Here is a 6,497-nt window from a genome sequence, read left to right as displayed (position 1 = left end):
TCCTTTTTAGGCCCAAACACCTTTTTAAAGGCCTTATTTTCACCTTTTCAAGCCCCAAAAGTTACTTCTTAGGCCCTCAAGTGCCCTTTCAGGCCCTAGATGCCTTTTTCAAAGCCCAAACATCCTTTGCAGACACCCAAACACCTTTTTCAAGGCCCTTCTTGTCCTCTTTTGGCCATGAAAGTGTCTTGTAGGTCCCAACACCTTTTCACTAACCTCATGAGCATCCGTCTCAATGCACACCTAGCGAAAGTCCTCACTTTGGCCTTATACTTGTTAATAAAGGCTATCAATATATATAGACTTTTGCCTCACAATTTGTGTTTTAGCATTTCCTTCTTTTTCCACCTTAAATGCCATGACTCTCAAACCATCACACAAATTTGTACTCACCTTTCATTGGGAGCCCACATAGACATTCAGTTCCCCACATACAAGTGAAATTTTGTCTTCCTCTATAGATTGTATTGTCACCACTTTTATGAAGATTGACACCTTTCCAAGTCTTTTCCAAACACACAAATACATTTGAATATCCCCAAAAATTTCTCAAAATGCTAAAAACATCCAAATACATTCCAAAATAATAAAAAACAAACATTACAATGTTCATCTAACACATTAACATTACCACCAGTTGTCCTTTTTTTTGCCACAAAAATAAACACAAACTTTATTCTATTATGAAAAAAATGACAACATTACATAAACATCCTCTGGCAAATCATTTATTCTGGCCTCCCTGAGGAAGGTGGCAAGACAGGGTATCCAATCAATGGTATTTCTTCAGACCTAACACCCAACGAAGAAGCCCCTAGCATCAATCCTCTACATACCCACATCGCATCTATGGGAATTGAAAACTTACCATCATGTAATTGCACAATCAATAGTTGTATAAATTCCCTATCCACAAACTGCATCTCCTACCAGTTCTCATTTAGGAATGCTTGATGATAAATTCCCATATAATAGGTAGCTTCCTGGTGTACCTTTGATGTTCGTTGCATATCCATGAACACATTCTTCACTAGCTTGTTTTTTCCTAGTACAATGATCGCTTATTGGGCCAAATCCCGCTCCTACTATATTTGATTAGTCACCATTCACCAATGCTCCACATTCACTTTTTCCTCGCCCAACTAGTGCTACAACTATCTCACCTTTGACCCACTCAATGCTAACCACTCTTGTAGTTTCAATGACAGGGAGTTCAATTTTGTAATCACCTCCTTGAATGACTCAGACTATGACTCACCAACACTAGCTTATTTTGTGCACTCTTTAACTCCACTTATGCCATCTTTAGGGATTCCTACAATTTTTGAGCTTGTGACCCACTCTACCCACATCCCATGTCATTCTCTTTTGAACACAATTTCTCCACATGCAATTCTACTTCTAGTGATTACACTTGCACATGCTCCATATTTACCATCACTTGGAGCCATATTGCCTTTGTTTGTGCTCCATCTTCTTGTGCCTTTTCCATCAATCCCAGTAGAAATGCAACTTCCTATTCAACATTTTCTTCTCAGATTCTCTCTACAACCAACTTTCTCTATAATTCTTCCACATTTCTTGATGATTGATCTCCACTCCTCACCTCTAGCCATGATGACTCCACATTTACATCACTTGCTTCCCCTTCCGTTGATCCTTTTCTTGAAATTCTAGGGCTAATCAACCAACATGCTCCACTCATCCCCTCACCCACACTAATGTATCCCACATCCCTTGGAGCTTTTCCCAAAGAATTTTTAGGATATTTTATCTCCTCGCCTCCTCCTCTACTCCAGACATACTCTTCATCATCTCAAGTAGACTCTTCTCTACCTATGTCATTGACTCATCATAATCCAATACCAATTACAATGCCTATTGCATTGTAGTCCCTAACAACATCACTAACATAGACAAGCATGTTTCTTTTGACATGATCCCCACATCTTTAGGTTGTGTCAACCCCTATCCCACATGACTTGATCCACCTTGCTCTCAAATTAACACTTGCGATTCGGGCTAATACACCAACTCCTCAGAGGTTCACTAAATGCACTTTTCTCTTCACCCTTTCCTAATCCACCTTTCCTAGCTAGTATCACCCTCTTGCTACAACTAATCTGGTGAACCTGACATGCTTTCACTTACACACTTCCTTAGACTTCTTGATCAATTTGATGACCACATTTTACTCTTCACCTTACTTTGTTCCATTTCCATGCTATCTACCTATTTATGGACATCACTCACCTAGACTCATTCTTTACCGACCTTACCATGCGTCCACTCTCTGCTTCCTACTACACTAGTATCATGTACACTTCAACCATTTCCACACCATAATTACCACCAAAAAGTTTCTATTGACATTCTCTGCCAACACACACTATGCATTCTACTATAAATTTTCCATTAACACATCTCATGATTTGTTTCTCAATCATTAGAACAACTTTATCCATAGATTGAACAAATTTTACACTACTACACACAACTTTCAGTACTACTAATTTGCAATTACTAGTTTTTCTACTATTATGCACTTCTAGTACCTTGATGATGTACTTGACTAGAGGTGCCAAGATGAAGTCATGATACTTTATTTGCCTTTGATTTTTCACTATTCAACTCTAGTGATCCTCTAATTTCATGCATTATTAGTGTCCACTTGTAAGTGCCTCCTCTCATTTGGAAAGTCATGTGTACCTCAACCAATTTCATATGATATCTTAGATGAGGACTTTATCCGACATATGATTTTTTCTGTGTCCATTTTTATTTACTATGGCTATAACATTTGTTTTTCACTAAGTTGTCATACTTTTCATGTACATTGTTTGTAATTGGTTGTACTTCTCGATGTGACACAGTATTCATATCACCATAGCTAAGCTAATGGTGGTTGTACTTGGTCACTTTTTTTTATTAAATGCTCTATGATGATAATTAATTTGCATCTCTTTACAATAACAATGACAATTAGTTGCATTCATTTAGTTTGTATTTTCATCTTTGGTCTCTTGCAAACACATGGTTGGCACATAAATTAGGATAACACACACACAAGTCTCATCAATAGTGATCAACAAAAAAGCTAAACAAATTCGAGTAAGGTTGTCCAACCATAGGTCACAAAACAACATACTCGTGCAATAGTTAACACTCTACTATTGTAGCCTCATTCTCATCACAACACTACCATCTTGCATCACACTTTATTCTTTCCTATCATCTACCCCACCTATTGCATTATATAGCTTTCGAATCTCAAACAACTATGGTCACTATTTCATTACACCATTCATCACATTTTATGCATTCACTCCTTATTCTATTCTTACTAGGGCCTCAAGTTTCATTTTGTGGCTTTTGAATCTCAAAAGTTGAGTCCCATCCCATGTCTTTTCATCTCTAGCACATTCCTTTCCTTCCATTTTTCACTTTCATTCACCTCATCTTCTCATCCCCTTTATACATTCCATTTCATTTCCATGTCATTTCATTCTCATGTCATTTCTTTCCATTGCTCCTTCTATTACATTTTATCACATTTTCTTTCATTTACAAATTTCATATTTCATTCCATTTTATCACCTTTCATTCTGTTTCATTTTATCACATGTCCATTTCATTTCATTCTCATGTCATTTCTTTCCATTGTTCATTCCATCACCTTTTATTACATTTCATACTATTACATTGCATTGCATTACATCACATTTCATTTCCTTAGATTTCATATTATTACATTGCATTTCATTACATCACATTACATTTCATGTTATTACATCACATTGCATTATATCAAATTTCATTTCACCACATTCTCATTTCCTTTCATTACATCCATATTACATCGCATTTCATTTCATTGCATTTCATATTACTACATCACATTGCATTATATCAAATTTCATTTCATCACATTCTCATTTCCTTTCATTACATTTCATTTACATATATTTCATTACATCCACATATTTCATTACATTCACATATACATTGCATTTTAGTTCATTCATGCATCTCATTACTTAACATTTCCTTCGAACATTTCATTAACACATTTCACTCATACATGTCATTTAATCACTTCATTCATTACTCACATATCATGTTATCCATATGCTACATTACTTATTCACACATATATCAATACCTACGACTATTATATCCATTAAATCATACCACCACATGCATACATGAGTCCATGATATAACAAGTGCACATGTATGAACAATCATAAAACTCAAATATCTCATAAAGAAAAAGATCAAACAATATATCAAAGGGTCAAATCAACATGAATATAAGATGGAATACAACAACATAATCATCCAAATGATCACATGAAATGAACATAGAAAAATCTTAAAGTATATCCACATGAACATCAACGTGAATATCAAATGGTCCTCATCAATAACAAAACACATGATAGGTACTACACTAACAAATGATATACAATCATTTCTATCTCACTTCCTACATCATCTGTATGTGGCTGATCTAAAGATCCCTACCCACTAGGGGGACTCCTATCCTCTCATGGAGCATGCTCAATCACATATGTCATCACTATGATATGTGTGGCTATGGTCATCTGGCTAGTTGATGCCCCATCTATCTTTGGTAGTGGTGGTGGTGGCTTGGGTGTCATCACTGCTATAAATGCCTATAACATACTCACTAACTCACCCATATGCACCTCCATGGCACTAATCTAAGACTCTAAATTAGTATATCATCCTAGTCTCTCTAGTGGTAATTGTACATCTAGTAACACCTGTTGCTACCCTTGTGACTGTAAATCCTATGGATCTATGATCAGGACCTGTACTTGTGGTCTTTATCATCAAATAAACTAAACATCATCAAGTAACCTAGCCCTCACATGCTGATTTGATCCTACACCACTACCCATCCCTCCTCTCACCCTCACACCTCCACAGCCTCGAATCCCTCCAAACCTCCCTACACCCACATTTCCTGGCATTTTCACTAGACCTCGTGCAACACCCCTCTATGGTAGTACCACTGCTACTCAGCCTCACCCTTCGTATCTCCCCCATACTTTAACCACACCTCTCATTCTCCCTCTAGCCCACCAACTCCCTCTACCTCTCCCTAGACCACCCTCATCATCTCCATCCTCATCTCCACTAGATGGCTCATCAATGCCTAAAATTGGCTCTGCAAGATCTGTGTATCTCATAAATGGATGCTCAAGGAACCATCGTGCATAGTCCCCCTCCATCCTTGCATCTGCCTCTCTATCTTGCAATGCCCATGATTGTGGTGTATCTATCATCTATAGAAAGGCCTCTAGGAAAGCCTCATACTCCAAGGTCAGCCCCCACACTGCCCTCTCTAACTAAAGTTGAGCATAATGTGCTAACCCCTATGACATGCCCTATCGCTAAACAAACTATCTGATGACCCACTTGAAATAGAATCTCTCTATCACTGTGTGAACCCTACCAAGAAAATATCTTAGGCTAAATAAATATACCATCTCATCAACATGCTTGGCCCATGGCTTAGTAAACTTGTATGGTCTCCATATTACTTAACAATATCATCCAAAATCTATCACCAATACTCTAGCTTGCCCATATGAAGTTGGATGATCACACCAGAGTAAGTATATATGTAAGGCATATCCTAAGCATGTTATCACATGTATATCAGATGAGTAGTGGGTAGATGCTCCCATGTCCATAGCTATAACAATATCACCCTTGCTAATAGCGATGAGGCTCCAGAATATGCAACCTAATGCAAGTCATGATATAAGTCGGCCAATATGTAGCTACCCCATGCAAATCTCCATGGGTCTTCTATCATGTCCTATACCAAATAGCCCCATCCAATTGGACATTCCCACCCTCATCTATCTAGAAAAAAAACTCCCTATCAATCTAGCCAAGACTACTGACAATGGCTCATACTGTAACATTTGGAACCAGGATACACTGTCATCCCCAATGTTATCAACTCAAAATAAATCTTTGAATGTAATGCCATCTAAAATATGATCATAGTACACCAAATCTCCCACTATTAGGATCCCTAATAATCAATATACATCCTCTGGAATCACAATCATCTCACCCATAGGCAAATGAAAGGTGTTGTGGTTCGAGTGCCATCACTTGGCCACAATTGTCAATAGCCCTTTATTCACTTGGAACTAGGGCATTTGTAACAAATAGGTGAACCCACATCTATTAATCACCTACTACTCCTCAATCAAAAATTTCCCTATTGCCTCTAGGGGCCATAGATACAATCCTTGCACCATGAGCTTTCACCCACATACCTAGTTTCATCAAACAAACAACAATGTCAATTCTCATCCTAAGTGATCATCCTACATCAATTACTCTCAATCTCTAGCTAATCTACTATTGGTTCTATCTTGGACCTGTTAAATTGTCCTTCTCTATCCTGAGCTAGACATGTTTTTTTCCCTACTTTATATCCTGAGTTGG

This window comes from Cupressus sempervirens, chromosome 8, assembly GCF_028749045.1.
Source record: "Cupressus sempervirens isolate cs-2001-9-10 chromosome 8, ASM2874904v1, whole genome shotgun sequence".
In the NCBI taxonomy this organism is placed as follows: domain Eukaryota; kingdom Viridiplantae; phylum Streptophyta; class Pinopsida; order Cupressales; family Cupressaceae; genus Cupressus; species Cupressus sempervirens.
The sequence above is the reverse complement of the archived record's forward strand: the minus strand, read 5'-3'. Positions refer to the sequence as shown.